General features: G+C 41.9%; 1 protein-coding gene across 1 annotated transcript in view; it reads left to right on the top strand.

Moving 5' to 3' along the window:
• dlgap2a (discs, large (Drosophila) homolog-associated protein 2a) overlaps positions 1 to 18,528 on the top strand; it is a 1,214,142-nt gene that overhangs the window by 118,690 nt on the left and 1,076,924 nt on the right. The window lies entirely within an intron of this gene.

Here is an 18,528-nt window from a genome sequence, read left to right as displayed (position 1 = left end):
CAAGACTAGATGTTACAACGAAAACAAAACGATAATACTAAAGGCTCTGTATCTGAATGCACATAGCATTCATAACAAAGTAGACGAACTGATCGCGCACATTGAAGTTAGTAAATATGATCTGATAGCCATTACAGAGACATGGCTGCAGGGCTCAATATTGAGGGGTATATGACATTCAAGAAGAATAGGAAGCTAGGTAAAGGTGGAGGGGTATTCTTAATCAAGAATGGCATTGGTGCAATAGTTAGAGGTGACCTTGGTTCAGGAGATCAGGATGTAGAATCGGTTTGGGTGGAGATGAGGAATAGTAGGGGAAAGAAGTCACTAGTGGGAGTGGTCTACAGGCCCCCTAACAGTAACCATAATGTCGGATGAAGTATGCAAGAAGAAATATTGGGTGCTTGTGATAAAGGGACGGCAATAATCATGGATGATTTTAATCTACATATAAATTGGAAAAATCAGATTGGCAATAATAGCCTGGATGAGGAGTTCATAGAATGCTTTTGAGATAGTTTCTTAGAGCAGCACATTCTGGAACCAACCAGACAGCAGGTTATAGTAGACTTGGTATTGTGTAAAGTGACAGGATTAATTAATGACCTCCGAGTAAAGGAACCTCTAGGTAGAAGTGACGACAGTTTGAAAAAGAGAAGAGTGAGTCTAAGCCTAGTATTTTAAACGTAAATAAGAACAACTATGTGGGTGTAAAAGCTGAGCTAGCTGAAGTGAACTGGGTTACTCGGCTAGGAGATAGATCAATAGAGAAACAGTGGCAGACATTCAAGGGGATATTTCAGAATACTCAGAATAAGTATATTCCTACCATAAAAAATTCTATGGGGAGGACCCACCATCTATGGTTAACTAAAGAAGTTAAGCAAAGCATCAAACTTAAGGAAAAGGCATATACTTGCGCAAAGGTGAGTGGCAGGTCAGATGATTGGTCAGAATATAAAGAACAGCAGAGAATGACTAAAAGGTTAATCAGGAGAAAGAAATTAGAGTATGAGAGGAAGCTAGCTAGAAATGCAAAAATGGATAGCAAGAGTTTCTACAGGTATTTAAAAAGGAAAAGAGTAAGTAAAGTGAGTGTTGGTCCTCTAGAGAGTGAGAATGGGGAGTTAATGGTAGATAATAAGGAAATGGCAGATGAAATGTTTGACAAGGTGCCACATAAAAAGTTATTGCGCAAAGTAGGTGCTCATGGTGCAGTGGGTAACATGAATAGAAGATTGGCTGGCTGGCAGAAAATAGAGAGTATGCATAAATGGGTCCTTTTCTGATTGGCAGTATGTGACGAGTAGAGTCCTGCAGGGGTCTGAAATAAAAACAAGAAATGCTGGAAATACTCAGCAGGTCTGGCAGCATCTGTGGATAGAGAAGCAGAATTAACATTTCAGGTCAGTGACCCTTCTTCAGAAGTAGCAAATATTAGAAATGTAAAAGGTTATAAGCAAGTAAAGCAGGGGTGGGGCAAGAGATAACAAAGGAGAAGGTGTAAATAGGACAAGGTCATAGAGTAGCTGACCAGAAGGTCATGGAGCAAAGGCAAGTAATATGTTAATGGTGTGTTGAAAGACAAAGCATTAGTACAGATAGGGTGTTCACGGACTGAAAATTGAACAGCCGCAAGTAGAAACATGAATAAAAACAATGGGTAAGCAAGCTGAACAAACTAAGATGAAATGAAATAAAATAAAATAAACACAGAAAAAAATGTTTTAAAAAGGAAAATGAAAAAAATAACTAAAAATAAAAGTAAAATGGGGGGCCCGTCATGCTCTGAAACTTTGCTTTGGAATTGGGTAGGAGGCTGTCTTTGTTACTGCATTAACCTTTCTGTCGTCTAGGCAAAGTCTAGTTGAACCCTCCGGATTAGGCACGAATACCACTGGGGAATTCCACCTCCATTGACTGGGTTCAGTTTAGGTGGTTTTCCAGCCTGTATTGGAATTCTGCTTTTACCTGGGCCTGTTTCTCTGGACTTAAACAATAAGGATGCTGGTTTATTGGAAAGGATTCCCCTACATCCACATCATGTGTGGCTAAGGTTGTACATCCTGGTTTGTCCCTGCAGACTCTTTTTAAATGCTCTGAATAGCCTTGTTAGGTCTTCTCATCGTTCTGCATTTAAATATGAAAGCATAGTGTCCAATCTCCCTAACAATTCCGTATTAGCTAACTGGATAGTAGGAGGTTCAGTTTGAGAATTATCTCGGCTTCTTTCTACTTCATCCTCGCTATCGCTTTCATCCTTCTCTGTCCTTACTACCTGACATACCTGTGCTTGTTTAACCTCCTCCCGATGATGATATTGTTTCATCATATTGATATGACACAGCTGATTCTTTTTCTGCGGATCTGGGGTGTTAATTGAATAATTTACTTTACCAATTCTCTTGACCACTTCATTTAACTCTGGATCGGCTTGTTAAGCCTGGATCAGAGAAGACTTGTTTAAAATTTCCTTCAGGTTATCCAAATCCCCAAAGAAAGTTTCAGATATTCGACTATCTGACTGTGGAGCCAATTTTACCTCCGACAATGGAATTTGTTTAGCCATTGCTCGGGTCACTACACACGGAGGAAATATTCCTGGAACTTTTTCCTGTAATTGTTCTGTCTCTTTAACTTCACTCATTTTTTTTTCCATGACTACTGGATAAGCTATTACCTTCACTCCAGCCAAATCATTCCCCAGGAATAGGTCAACTCTGTCTACTGGCAAACTATAGACAACTCCTACAGTTACCATTCCAGACATTAGGTCACACTCTCGGTGCACCCGATACAAAGGTATGGGTATTGTCATGGAAGTGTTTTTTATTCTCTGTTTAAAAACTAAGGGGGGGGGGGAAGGTCTGTGTGCCTTTAAGACTGAAAGAAGCTTTAATATCCTCTGGTAACAGTGTGTGCAAGCTGAAAGCCTGTTCCTAAGCAACAGCAAGAGAGATGAGGTCACATGCCATATTTTATCAGTTTGACTCTTTTGCTGGGAAAAGGCTAGAACCAGTTTGATGTGGCACACCAGTGAAGCGTGCTCTCTCTGAAGGAAGGATTTGTCTCTCTTTCAGCAGAAAATCTACATTGGCCTGCAGGCTGCATTTTGCCTAAAGAGGAAAAGACCTATGGAAAGGAATCTTTGCATTATTGGAGGTAGCAAATTCCTTTTTACTTCCAGTCTCTGAGAAGTCTCTGCCTCAGAAATAACTTTCTGTTGCCTTCTGTATTTCTGGGAGTTCTGGAAACTCAGTAAAGTTGCTACTGTTAAACTGCTAATTCAAAATCCAAATAGGCCTATTGCTATACAATTTGTTGAAAGATCAGTGTGACACCTGCTACAGCCAAAGTGCCGTGACACCTATCCATTACAGACTCTTCACGAAACTCGCCTGGAGACTTCAAGTGGCATCTGACTATTTGACTCTGGGACACCTCACTGAACTAGGAACATAACCCACCAAGACTTACAACCCAGTTATTTTTATTATTGCTAAGAAACAGCTCTAATTTAAAACATCAATTTTAAAACTGGTTAACCTTTTTTTTTAATGTATATGTTTTTTTAAAAAATTCATTCATGGAATGTGGGCATCGCTGGCCAGACCAGCATTTAATTGCCCTTGAGAAGGTGGTGGTGAGCTGCCTTCTTGAACCACTGCAGTCCATGTCCACAGTGCTGTTAGGAAGAGAGTTCCAGGATTTTGACCCAGCGACAGTGAAGGAATGGCGATATAGTTCCAAGTCAGGATGGTGTGTGACTTGGAGGGGAACGTGCAGGTGGTGGTGTTCCCATGCATTTGCTGCCCTTGTCCTTCTAGGTGGTAGAGGTCGCGGGTTTGGAAGGTGCTGTCAAAGGAGCCTTGGTGCATTGTTGCAGTGCATGAGGGTTAGGAGGATTAAGAAGTTATTAAGTCTTTTCAGACATAGATTTCTCTCAGTATTGTTTAAGATTTAGTTTATTAATAAATAGTTAATTTGTTGTTTCAGGATACATTGTTTGGTGTGTTTTATTCTGGGGGTTAATAGTGTTTAATTTGGCTAATTTCCAGGAGGTGGGAAACTTTAATAATGTGCTGTGGCCTGTGGAGTAATGGGAATGAACTGACAGTGCATTACTCCCGCCTCGGTCATAACAATATATACTCCCTGCCAATACCATTCATTAAAACCTTGGCATTCAGTGCCCTTCTTGGTGAAAAAGTTATGCCTTTTCCCAACAAAGGAGTTTGGGTGGCTCCTGAATCCCGAATTAAACTATAGGTCTGCCTGCCTCATTTGAGGGATAAGGAGTTACTTTTTCTTTTTTGACAAGAATTCCCTATAACTCGCAAGTATTTATTATGGCCCCTACTCTCAGTGCTTTTGGAACATTGACATACAGCTACAGTCACAGACAGCCTGATCTGTCGTAATTTCGGTCAGGGTCTCTTTCTCTCTGTTGACCCTGTGCACCCCAATAAGTCCCATGGGTTTACCCCGCAACTTCTAGTATTCTGTATGAAGCTGTCCCACTTTGTGACACTGGTAACACTTAGGCTTGCAGACCTCACATTCACCCTCAGCCTCTTCCTTTTTGGCCTTAGGAGGAGATTTTGGGGCATTACCAGCTGTCCCTTCTTGTTCCCGACTACTTGCCTTCCTTTCACCTTCCCACCTTCTATCCTTCTCAGGTTTGTGGGGTGACGGGCAAAGGGTTTGGGCTTATAAACAAGCTCATAATCATCAGCAATTTCTGCTGTCTGTCTGGCTGTTTAACCTTCTGGTTTTCTACATGGGTTCTTACTAATGGAGGGAGTGAATTTTTAAATTCTTCCAGGAGAATTAGATCCCTAAGGTGCTTATACATGGCCTCTACCTTTTAGTGCCCGTATCCAACAATTAAAATTAATTTGCTTTACCCTTTCAAATTCTATATAAGTCTGCCCAGCCAAACCTCAGAGGTTCCAAAATTTCTGCCTGTAAGCTTCAGGGAACCACTCGTTCACTGAGAATGGTCTTTTTTGCTATCTTATAATCTGCAGAAGCCTTCTCAGAAAGCATGGTATAAACTTCATGAGCTCTGCCCATTAATCTGCTTTGCATAAGCAAAGTCCAGATTTCCTTCGGCCACTTCATCTGTTTGGCTATTTTTTCAAAAGATTTGAAAAATGCCTCTATGTCCCTTTCCTCAAATTTAGGGAGGGCTTGTACAAATTTAAACAGCTCTCCACTCGATCCTGGGCTGGAGCCATATCTTTCCCCATCAAAATTTTCACTGGATTCAAGACCAGCCGTTTTTCTTCCATCTTTTTTTAATTCAAATTCCCTTCCCTCTCTTTCACTTTCTCTTTGAAATTCTAGTTCAAGTTTTTTCATTGTCAATTCTTTTTCCTGCTCCGGTTTTCTCATTTATATTCCTTTTTATTTTTCTTTGTCAAGCTTACGTTTTTCCATTTCCCGTTCCTGCTCAAGCTGCTTCATCTGTAACTGAATTTTAGCTAATTCAGCTGCACTACCCTTTCGTTTGCCGCCACCTTCCAATTTCAAATGGTGTGCTATTACTTCAATTATCTCTGATATTTTAGCGTCTGGTTTTAACTCTAACACCAACAGGTCTGCCAAATCCTTTAGTTCAACCTTGGTTAAATTTCTCATATCTGTCAGGGATATATCTTCCTTCCCCAGAAAGGTCACTGTAACTGGTAAAGACATTCTGGTTGAGTAAACTTTAATCTACTGCACAAGGAACCTTTTTTCCGACCTCTTTTCAATTATTATTACCCCACTTAAAATTGTACATCGTCTGCATTGGGGTATCCCTCAAAGAGCCCACAGTTATATGTTTTGACCGAGGCAGGAATGTTTTCCTAGTTCCACTTCTCCACAGGTCACAACATATATTTAATTTTTTTCCCATTTACCGATACGGTCAATAATAGACTCTATTTTTATTCCAGAACAAAATACACGAACCAGGTTTCTTTAATAAACAACAAAATTAAGAGTTTTTTGTAAAACAAGTCTTACCAGTAACAATGCAAAGCCTTAACACACAGTTTGAAATATAAAGGTTCCCTTTTTACCTTGGCCCCTCACACACACACACACATATACAAACACCGGTTAACCGGAAAAAAAAGGATTTACTCTTTAGAGCTCTATTACAAATAAACAGACAAAAAGAATACTTTGGCCAAATACTTGCTAATTCTTGATGAAAAAAGACAAGATCTGGAAAGATGTCAGATGTCCTTTATTTTGGTTTGGTGTCCCAAATACGCATAGGCGGCTATCACTGGATCTTCCTAAACAGTTCTTGTCAGATGACGTAGAAGATCAGTATGAGCAGGCTTTCCAGGAAAAATGAAGTAACAGGGGTTTCAGGCAGCTTCTTGCACTTGCTTCTCAGCACTTCTTAAAGAGATGGAAAAGTTGGCAGGCTTTTTTAAAGAGATGGAACAAACTGAGTTGGGGTTTGCTCCCTTGGCAAGTTTTCTCCAACTGTCTTTTTAACACTGTCCATATCACCAACTCATTGTCCAAAACGAAGCCAAAAACAATGTCACAAGAGTCAAACCTCCTGACCCCTATAAATCTTGACCTGTCACTTCCTTGTAAACATCTTTCCCAAAGTCAAAAACCCCCTGCTGGGTAATTGTCTGAAGACAGGTGACTTGCAGTAAGGGCTTGTCTTTAGCACTCCTTGATTCTTCCAGTAATTGTTCTTTACAAGTTCAGTCTAAAAGACTTTCTGACAAACTCTTTTTAAAAAAAAACACAAAGTTCCATCATATATGGAATCCTTTTCAGTTTTAAAATCCAAGACCTTAGAAAAATTTCCAAAAGAAATGCAAGCACTCGTAACACTCCCAGCCATTCATAATTTTATATAAGCTGGCATGTTATTAAACCATACTTTTGTAGTATTTAAAACTCAACCTTTATTTAATAATTTTATATTACTTAAAATGGTGTGAAGAGACTTGTTAATTTTTCCTGGATACTTTTGATGCTCAAGAGCCTCTGAGTTGGCCAAGTTGGAGGTCTTGAGCTGAAACACTGTTTAGTGCCATCTTGGTAAAGGAGTTAAAGCTTGCACAAAAAACAGCCACCAAGAGAATCATTAAGCAGCTGATTGCAACTTAAATCACCTGCTAGTGCTCATTAAACAGGGTGCACAATATTTTGGTGCCTCCTTCTTGTCTTATGCCCTCTCTTAATAGCAACCAACTGATTGGGAGTAAACTAGTCATTACAGAGTGTTTTGAGCGCTACTTAAAGCTATGTAACCTTTTATTGTTCACACAGTGAGGATGGTATGAAATGCCTGCAATAGGAGATAGGCGAGCAGAATGACAGGTGGCAGATAGAAGTAAATACTGACAAGTGTGAGGTGATGCATTTTGGCAAAAGAAATAGGGAGAGGCAATACATACTTAATGGCACAGTTCTAAAGAGTATGCAGGAACAGAGGGACCTGGAGGTGCATGTGTTTCGGTCTTTAGAAGGTAGCAGGACATATTGAGAGCATGGTTAGTAAAGCATGTGGGATATTGGGCTTCATAAATAGAGGCATTGAGTGCAAAAGCAGGGAAGTTATGCTGAACCTTTATAAAGCTCTGGTTACGTCCCAACTGGAGGATTGCGTCCAGTTCTGGTCACCACACTTTAGGAAGGATGTGAGGGTCCTTGACACGGAAAAATGGTACAAGGACTAGGAGACACATTGGAGGTTTTGGGCAAAAAATGCAGGGGGAATATGAGGAAGCACTTTTTTTAATGCAGCAGGTGGTAATGACTTGGAACTCGCTGCCTACAAGCCTTGTGGAAGTGGAGACGATCAATAACTTCAAGAGGAATTTGGCGAGAAATAGACTTGCAGGGTTATGGGGGTCTGGCAGAGAGTGAAACTGACTGCAAAGCTCTGTGGAGGGCTGGCATGGACTTGATGAGCCAAATGGCCTCCTTCTGTGCCGTAAATGACTCTATGACATTATGACTTGCTGCTGGACGTTGAAGAAAACTTTTGAAACACACTAGGAGTCTTTCTGGGACACTTTGTCAAGACCTCATCAACACACTATCAACATTTATTTGGAAATTCACTGCAGACTTTACCTAAAAAGACACTAGTGTGCTAATCAACCTTATTGGACAATTGATAGAAGTCATTAGGAGAAAGGGTGTGCTTGGTAATGGGCATCTTGCTCAGGGTCCCTTTTGGTCTGTAGGATGAATGGAGGAGGACATGAGGCCAGGCAGAGCAACACCAGATGATGCAGGAAAGGGATAGGGCAGGGAGACTTTTTCCTTCAGTGCATGATTTCCTTCTTCCACTGGACCTCCTCCACCAGGACCTCCAGTACTGCATTTGAGAACCTGTTCACCCTGACACTTGGTCTCTGAGCCATCCTGAAGCTTGTCACTGTGTTTCAGCCAGCCCACTCCACACTTTCAGTGGAAGTGGATGTTTGGAGCCCTCATACACTGCTCCAATAAAATTGCATCAAATCAGCACTTGTGTTAGCAGTATTTCTCGCTTGCTGAAAAGAAAGAGAACAAACAGTTCCCTTAAACTTCCTGGGTCTTGGTTCTTGCTGGTGTATGAGCAGACATTTTGTCTCCCTCCTCACACAAGCGTTGCAGTGTAGGATACAGTGTTGCAAAGTAGGTAGCCATTTTAAGCTGACAGCAAAGTCATCCTTTTAGCTAGTCTTTTTAAAATGTATTTAAAAAAAATTCAGATCTCTTGTAAGTTGATTAAAGAAAATTATCATTCAACAAAGCACATTGGCACAACAATATATTTATACATTCATTTTTTTTAAATTTTTACATGCTACCCCATCTCCTTCCAAGTCTCTGACATCACAGACTCAATCTGTCAGGAGGCTTCACAACTCTCCCTGATCGTATTTGTTGTCAGACGCAGAAAACTAGTAGCCTTGCTTTGAACTCTTGTTTCTTGATTTGGATGGCTGTCATTGAGGTTTGTAGTATCTGGTGCCTTCTATATTTCAGTTTCAAAATCTGGTTCATCCAAATGTATGACTGACTGATGTCTTTGATGAATAGAAATAAGATTTCTCCTGTTTCTTCTTTTCATACTGTCAGGCAAACGCCCCCACCTACCAATACTGAGGCACAGATTATTTCACCACATGAACATTAATACTTAAAATTGCAAGCTCTGACTGGAAGGACATTTGCATAGTACTAGCAGTGTTGGAACAATAGGACCCACTCATTGCTTTCCCAATACACAGAAGAAATGGGCAGACCAGTTTTAGTCATATGACTAAATGGCTGTTGCAGAGAGTTTGAACTTCCAGCAAAGGATTTTGAAGAGAGACAAAGTTGTGTGCTCATTGAGTAAAGAACTCTCCTGGAACTGAAGCAAGAATTACCTCCACCGTGTTTGCCTGTCCCATCTCCTTCCCATGGAACTGAATCTTGTGAAAATATGTGAAACTCAGAGAGAAAAGTTTCCTACGTGAACAAGGTTTTTAGAAGACTACTGGGCCCCAACGAAAAGCAAGACTACTTACATAAGGACTACAGTGAGTTTGAAGCACCGTAACAAGATATTGCCTCAAGCTCCTCTCTACTATATTTTCCTCTTTTTTTTCTATCCCTATCTGCATGTGATATCATGTGTGCATCCGAGCGTGGGCATGTCGTACATCCGTAGACGTGAACCGTATTAGAGTTTAAGTTTAAAATTTTAATAAAATTTCATCTTTCTTCTTTAAACCGGAGAAAGCCTGTATGAATTGGTTTCTTTGTCTTTATAATTGGAAAACTGTGAACAAGGATTCACAAAAAAGGGAAGCTCAAAACCAAGTGTGATTAAAATTAAACCCTGTTACACTAAGACCAAGTAAAGACTGCAAAAGACCCCTGGACACATTTCTCACTTGGTCGTAACTGTACCTTCTGAAGTTTGAACTAAATAAGATCCCTGTTGATTCTCATATCTCTGGTCAATTACTCCTTCGCTGCCTTGGTCTCATACCCAAACCTTTTCTCCTTCCATCTACCTAGGTAGGTTCCTGGTATGATATCTTCTGTTCTAGTTAAAAGCTTGTTTTTGGTAAGGTTTTTCTCTGTCTTGAACTCTCTGATAGTCCTGGACTTCTAGTCCTGGAAGTAAATTCTTGGTGGGTTGGGAAGTTATGTTCCAAGCTTCCGTCCCATCAACCGTTCTGATGGTACTAATCCACGTAGCAATGGAATAGAGCGGTAGTTTCGGAGTGCTGTTTGAAAATCTTCAGTTTTCTTTAATAGTGCTTTGATAGTTCTGACTCATCTTTCAGCTTCATCATGAAACTGTGGATATCTAAGGGGACTTGTAAGTTGTACAAATCCAGTTTTCCGCTAAGTACGCAAAGTAGTTGTTTGCAAATTGTGGTCCATTATCAGAAACTATCTGGTCAGGTATACCATGTGTTGCAAAGATCTCCGATAAAGCTTGAGTAACTATTTCAGTAGTTGTTGTGTACAAACATTTGACTTCAATCCACCTTGAAAAATATTCAATGACAATCGGGTAGGATTTTCCATTAAACATGAATAGATCCATCCACAGACGTTCCCACAGTCTGATTGGAAATTGGGTCGAGATAATAGGTTCTCTCTGATCCTGTCTGTGCATGGTGCATACCTGACAATTAGAAATCCTTTCTTCTATATCTCTCGATATTCCCGGCCACCACACGGATGACTGAACCCATGCTCTGCATTTCGTTATGTCCATGTGGCCCTTGTGTATTTTCTTCAAGATGTCTATCCGAGTGAGTCTGGAATCAACAGCCTCTCGTCATATACCAGCAAATCATCCGCAATAGTAAAGTGCCTTCTATGTTCGAAGAAGATTTTCATCCCCGTACCACTGGAATGCTGCTGCGGCCAACCTTGCATGCAATATTGGTGGATACAGATGCATCCCTCATCTTGCATCTGAGCATGATGAATTTCTTGGAACCTTTTTGAACTTGCCAACCATTGTGATGCAGTGAACGTGAGAATATGACTCAATCCAATTAATAAAGTTAACATCCTGTTGTGTAGGATGGTCAACAGTAGCTCTGGACAATGCATCTGCTGCCATTTGTTCCTTGCCTTCTACATATATCGTTTCGTTCGTGAATTCTATTAGCCTCAACTGGAATCTCTGGATTCTCAGAGGCATCCTAGCGAGTTCCTTTTCATCAAGTAAGGAAACTAAGGGTTTGTTGTCTGTCTCTATGACCATCTTGAAGCCGATAACATAATCTGAGAACTTTTTGCAAGCCCACTTGACTGCGAGAACTTCTTTCTCTATGACTGCATACCTCGTCTCCGTCTCGGACAATGCTCGTGACCCATAATAAACCAATCTTCAACATCCATCTGGCTGTTCTTGAAAAAGGACTGCCCCTAGCCCTGCAGATGAGGCGTCTGCTGCAAGTGCATTGGTAGTGAGGGGTTTTAATGCGCTAAGATATCTGGCAAAATCAGAATCTCCTTGGTCCTTTTGAAATGCTTGGTCTTGATGTGCCTCCCAACAACATACTTGAGCTTTCCTTAATAGTTGTCTTAAGGGTTCAGCAACTTGTGCTAGGTTGGGTAAAAATTTTGCCAACTGATTAACCATTCCAAGGAATCATTGAAGATCTTGGACAGAAGTAGGAATTGGGAATTCATTAATGACTCTCATCTTTTGCGGGTCTGCCATTATGCCATTATTGCTGATAATGTGTCCTGAAAACGAATAGACGTTTTGGAGAATCTACACTTTTCATTAAGTATCAGGCCGCCTTCTTTTAGGCGATTCCACACTGTTCCAAAACCTCAGGTCATGTTCTTTTGAAGGATTTCCTGTGGACTAGGATGTCGTCCATATGGCATATTACTCCTTTAAGGCCCAGTAGAATGTTTGATATAGTTCTTTGGAATATCTCCAATGCTGATGTTATTTCTAATGGTAAACGATTTAAAACAAAATCTTCCAACCAGAGTAATGAAAGTTGTCAATAGCCTTGACTCCTTATCCAATAGAACTTGCCAAAAGCCACAACTCATGCCAAGCTTTGTGAACATGGTACTTTTGGATAACTTTTCCAAGCTTTTGTCCACTGAGGACATCGGATGCTGTGCCACAGCCTTATTAAGTTGAGTTAAGTCTTCGCAAATGTGAAAAGTACCGTTAGGTTTAGGAACTGGAACCATTCCTGAACACCACTCTGTAGGTTCAGTGACAGGAGAAATGACTCCCATCCTGGTCATCTCTTCGATCTGATGTTGTACTTCGTTCATTCGTGGGTGTGGTATCTTCCTAGGCATGAAAAGACATGCAAGTTTAACATCTTTTCTCAATGTAATGCTGTATTCGGTCTTCAGTTTTCCTAAACCAGTAAATAATTTTGTAAAGTCTTTTTGGAAGAAACTCCTGTATTCTTGTTGCTTAACATCTTCCACTTTTCTTATAAGATGATGGACAATACAAGCTCTTCTACTTAAAAGAGAACATTCCTGATTCCGTAAAACATAGTGTTTCCAGTATCTGCTTTCCCTTGTACTGAAGTGTTGCCTGTAGCTTTTCCTTGCCTTTCAGTTCAATCCCTCCTGGGCCATGTAACTGAGTTTCTTTTGGTTGCAGGTAATGCATTGATAACCATGGTTCGTTTTCTGATAAGACCATTATATTGGCTCTAGTGTCTAGTTTTAACAAAGAACAGTACAGCACAGGAACAGGCCATTCAGCCCTCCAAGCCTGCGCTGATCTTGATGCCTGCCGAAACTAAAACCTTCTGCACTTCCGGGGCCCATATCCCTCTATTCCCTTCCTATTCATGTATTTGTCAAGATGTCTCTTAAACGTCGCTATCGCATCTGCTTCCACCACCTCCCCTGGCAGCAAGTTCCAGGCACTCACCACCCTCTGTGTAAAAAAACTTGCCTCGCATATCCCCTCTAAACTTTGCCCCTCGCACCTTAAACCTATGTCCCCTAGTAACTGATTCTTCCACCCTGGGAAAAAGCTTCTGACTATCCACTCTGTCCATGCCGCTCATAACTTTGTAAACCTCTATCATGTCGCCCCTCCACCTCCATCGTTCCAGTGAAAACAATCCGAGTTTTTCCAACCTCTCCTCATAACTAATGCCCTCCAGACCAGCCAACATCCTGGTAAACCTCCTCTGTACCCTCTCCAAAGCCTCCACGTCCTTCTGGTAGTGTGGCGACCAGAATTGTACGCAATATTCTAAGTGTGGCCCTAACTAAGGTTCTGTACAGCTACAACATGACTTGCCAATTTTTATACTCTATGCCCCGACCGATGAAGGCAAGCTTGCCGTATGCCTTCTTGACTACCTTATCCACCTGCGTTGCCACTTTCAGTGACCTGTGGACCTGTACGCCCAGATCTCTCTGCCTGTCAATACTCCTAAGGGTTCTGCCATTTACTGTATACCTCCCACCTGCATTAGACCTTCCAAAATGCATTACCTCACATTTGTCCGGATTAAACTCCATCTGCCATTTCTCTGCCCAAGTCTCCAACCAATCTATATCCTGCTGTATCCTCTGACAATCCTCATCATTATCCGCAACTCCACCAACCTTTGTGTCGTCCGCAAACTTACTAATCAGACCAGCTACATTTTCCTCCAAATCATTTATATATACTACAAACAGCAAAGGTCCCAGCACTGATCTCTGCGGAACACCACTAGTCACATCCCTCCATTCAGAAAAACACCCATCCACTGATTACCCTCTGCTCTATGACCGAGCCAGTTCTGTATCCATCTTGCCAGCTCACCTCTGATCCCATGTGACTTCACCTTTTGTACCAGTCTGCCATGAGGGACCTTGTCAAAGGCTTTACTAAAGTCCATATAGATAACATCCACTGCCCTTCCTTCATCAATCATCTTCGTCACTTCCTCAAAAAACTCAATCAAATTAGTAAGACACGACCTCCCCTTCACAAAACCATGCAGTCTCTCGCTAATAAGTTTGTTTCTTTCCAAATGAGAGTAAATCCTGTCCCGAAGAATCCTCTCTAATAGTTTCCCTACCACTGACATAAGGCTCACCAGCCTATAATTTCCTGGATTATCCTTGCCACCCTTCTTAAACAAAGCAACAACATTGGCTATTCCCCAGTCCTCTGGGACCTCACCTGTAGCCAGGATGCAAAGACTTCTGTCAAGGCCCCAGCAATTTCTTCCCTTGCCTCCCTCAGTATTCTAGGGTAGATCCCATCAGGCCCTGGGGACTTATCTACCTTAATGCTTTGCAAGACACCCAACATCTCCTCCTTTTTGATAATGAGATGACTGAGTATCTACACTCCCTTCCCTAGGCTCATCATCCACCAAGTCCTTCTCTTTGGTGAATACTGATGCAAAGTACTCATTTAGCACCTCGCCCATTTCCTCTGGCTCCACACATAGATTCCCATCTCTGTCCTTGAGTGGGCCCACCCTACCCTGGTTACCCTCTTGCTCTTTATATATGTATAAAAAGCCTTGGGATTTTCCTTAATCTTGTTTGCCAATGACTTTTCATGACCCCTTTTAGCCCTCCGAACTCCTTGCTTAAGTTCCTTCCTACTGTCTTTATATTCCTCAAGTGCTTCATCTGTTCCTAGCCTTCCAGCCTTCACAAATGCTTCTTTTTTCTTTTTGACTCTGCTCACAACATCCCGTGTTATCCAACCTTCTCGAAACTTGCTAAACTTGTCTGGTCCTGGATTCTAATCAGCTGACGTTTGAAAGACTCCCACATGTCAGATGTTGAAATTGGTGATATATATAAATATATATATCTGCAGACCAGAATGCCTGATTTGGGTCACAGATCTCACCAAGGAAGTTTTCTGACTTCTCTCCTGATGGAGATTGTTCAACTTCATTAGCAGCTGTATGATTTTTCTTTCAAACCTTTGGGAATAGAGATTTTACCTTGACACATCTTCCCAAAATGGTCTACTTTTTTTTTTTTTACAGTGGAAGCATTCTGCTTTGTTTGCAGGACATTGTTGACGCTGTGGGTGTTTTTGGTGCCACAGCACTGGCAGGGTTTCATGGCATCTTGCACTGCACCCCCCTACCGCCCCCAGTATACTTTCTTTTCTGATGCTTCTTTTACAGATCTCTGATTAAGGAACTGTACGGTCGCTGGAGGCCTGTTGAACCAGGATTGCTCTGTTCTTCTGGACATCTGCTTGTCTCACCAGCTGAATTGCTTTGTCTGGGGTGAGGTCTTCCTTAGACTGCAATAAATCTGATAGGGATTCATCAGCAATACCTACTACAATGTGGTCTTATATTAATTCTGATTTTAAGTCTCTATATTCGCATCCTTCAGCTCATTAATAAACGTCATTAATAAAAGTATCAACTGTTTCACCTGGTTTCTGGACCATTCTATTAAGTTTTGCCCTTTCCAGAATCTTATTGCTATCAAAGGTTTTTAAAACTTCATCAAATTTGTCTGATAGCTCATTAATGCCTTGTCTTGCAATAACATCATCTGCTATTGCCCAGTGGAATACAACAATGTGCATACTTTGTCTGCTTCAGACTGGTTGTCTAATTTGGAAGCAATTCTGTATCTCAAAAATCGTTTTTGCCAGAGTGATCAATTTTGGGCTTTCCATGTGTCCAAAACTCTCTGGTATTGTGAATTTAAGATCCATGGCTTTCTATTTGGTTTACTTTCTTTTAAAATTTTTATCTCCAGTATCGGACATTTCCTGCGCTTTTTCAGCCTTGCACTGACTCCCACTATGGTCACCATTTCTCCCTGTGGAATCTTTTTTTAATCATTCACAGGATGTGGGTGTTGCTGGCTAGGCCAGGATTTATTACCCATCTCTAATTGCCCTCGAGAAGGTGGTGGTGAGCTGCCTTCTTGAACCACTGCAGTCCTTGGGATGTAGGTACACCAACAGTGCTGTCAGGAAGGGAGTTCCAGGAATTTGACCCAGCGACAATGAAGGATGGTGTGTGGCTTGGAGGGGAACGTGCAGGTGGTGATGTTCCTATGCATCTGCTGCCCTTGTCCTTCTAGGTGGTAGAGGTTTCGGGTTTGGAAAGGGCTGTTGAAGGAGCCTTGGTGAGTTACTGCAGTGCATCTTGCAGATGGTACATATTGCAGCCACTGTGCATTGTTGGTGGAGGGAGTGAATGTTGAAGGTGGTGGATGGGGTGCCAATCAAGCTGGCTGCTTTGTTCTGGATGGTGTTGAACTTCTTGTGTGTTGTTGGAGCTGTACCCATCTAGGCAAGTGGAGAGTATTCCATCATGTTCCTGACTTGTGCCTTGTAGATGGTGGACAGACATTGGGGAAACAGGAGGTGAGTTACTCGCCGCAGATTTCCCAGCCTCTGACTTGCGTTTGTAGCCACAGTATTTTTGTGGCTGGTCCAGTTCAGTTTCTAGTCAATGGTAACCCCCAGGATGTTGATAGTGGGAGATTCAGTGATGGTAATGCCATTGAATGTCAAGGGGAGATGGTTAGATTCTCTTGTTGGAGTTGGTCATTCCTTGTCACTTGTGTGGCGCAAATGTTACTTGCCATTTATCAGCCCAAGCCTGGATGTTGTCCAGGTCTTGCTGTGTCTGGATATGGGCTGCTTCAGTACCTGAGGAGTCGCGAAAATCCCTAATTCTGACCTTATGATGGAGGGAAGGTCATTGATGAAACAACTGAAGATGGTTGGGCCTAGGACAGTACCCTGAGGAACTTCTGCAGTGATGTCCTGGAACTGAGATGATTGACTCCCAACAACCACAACCTTCTTCCTTTGTGATAGGTGTGATTCCAACCAGCAGAGAGTTTTCTCCCTGATTCCCATTGACTCCAGTTTTGCTGGGCTTCTTGATGCCATACTCTGTCAAATGCAGCCTTGAAGTCAAGGGCAGTCACTCTCACCTCACCTTGCTGCTAGACTTTGGATTCATACCTTCCTTGTTTCATCTGCACTTTTGTAGCTTTTTGCTATACTCTGTTTGAGTATTCCTTTCCTGGAGTATTGAGTATTTGCAATCATTTTTTCTCTCGCTTGCTCTGATTACCTTGTGTAATGGCACTGACCTCACCGAAGACTTGATTTTCTCGGTGCTGCCTGCCGAGTGTCATTGGGAACAAACTTTTTTACCCTCTTTATGGGTTTCTCACCAGATTCCTGATCGTTATTTGGTTCTCTGACTTGAAGCCTGTGATTGCTGGACTGGAATTTCTTCACAGACTACCCGCCTCTGTGGTGCAGCTTGAATGCCTCTACAAGCCAATTCCCCGACTCTCTGTGCCTCCTTCATCCACGCAGCAGCTCTGGAGCTTTTTTACAGCTTTTTCTTGAGTTCTGCACTTTTAGCACTTTTTTCAGGTCAGCCTTCTTCAAAATGTTTCTTCAAATTCTTCTGGATGTTGCATGGTAATAACTACCATTGTTATCCATCCCGCTGCTGATCACCCTATTATATGTTTGGTTTGTATGCTGCCACCTTTAATAGACTTAGTTAATTTAGCTTAGAGAGACTCCTGAGCCTTCAGTACTTTAAATATTAACTCTTTACTACATTCTAACTATGTACAGCTTCACACAAGTCTGTGTGACTCCTCTGAAGCCATGCTGCATCTGCCCTCTGCCCCCCCCCCCCCCCCCCACCCCAGTCTTTCTCACATGTGATCTTACATCATCATGGTTGGAGGTATTCTTTTCACCGTCTCAATATTAACCCTTTCAGACCCTTATACTGCAATGTATTCACTGAGTAAGTCTAACATGAGGTCTTACTGAAAGCAGCCATTGTTGAACTTTTATTTACATCTCCCCAACAGAGAGGGCAGCAGAGAGGCAGTATAGCAGAAGAACGAAATGCTCAGCTATTGCATATATCACAGTGGAAATAAGTGGTCTTAGTGATGATGTGGATACATGATTGGCAGCTCATCTTGGGGGTCAGATATCACACCAAGGTTGCAAGTGCACTGTTGACAGGGCAAGGGATGGAGTCAGTAGCTAAGAAATGGAGTTTATGATAGGGACAGAAAACAATGGCTTTGTTGTTCCCAATATTTAGTTGGAGGAAATTTCCGCTTTTCCAGTACCGGATGTTAGAGAAGCAGTCTGATAACTCCTCCACTGTCTCTAAGTTGAGAGAGATGGTAGTAAGGTAGAGCTGGGTGTTGTCAGCATACATTTGGAACCTGACACTGTGTTTTCAGATGATGTTGCTGAGGGGCAGCGTGCAGATGAGAAATCAGGGCATGCCAAGGATAGCTCTTTGCGGGGGGGTACCAGTGATAATGGTGCGAGAGAGGGATAAGAAGCCATTGCAGGTGATTCTCTTGCTACGATTAGATTGTTAATAATGGAACTAGGCAGTTGGATGATGGTGGAGAAGCATTGGAGGAGGCTGGTGTGGTCAACTAATCAAAGGTTGCAGACAGGTCAAGAAGGATGAGGAGGGATAGTTTATCTTTGTCACAGTCACACATTTTATCATTTGCTACTTTGTTAAGGGCCATTTAAAATTACTG

The sequence above is a fragment of the Heterodontus francisci genome, chromosome 3 (genome assembly GCF_036365525.1).
Source record: "Heterodontus francisci isolate sHetFra1 chromosome 3, sHetFra1.hap1, whole genome shotgun sequence".
Classification (NCBI taxonomy): Eukaryota; Metazoa; Chordata; class Chondrichthyes; order Heterodontiformes; family Heterodontidae; genus Heterodontus; species Heterodontus francisci.
The sequence above is the reverse complement of the archived record's forward strand: the minus strand, read 5'-3'. Positions and strand labels throughout refer to the sequence as shown.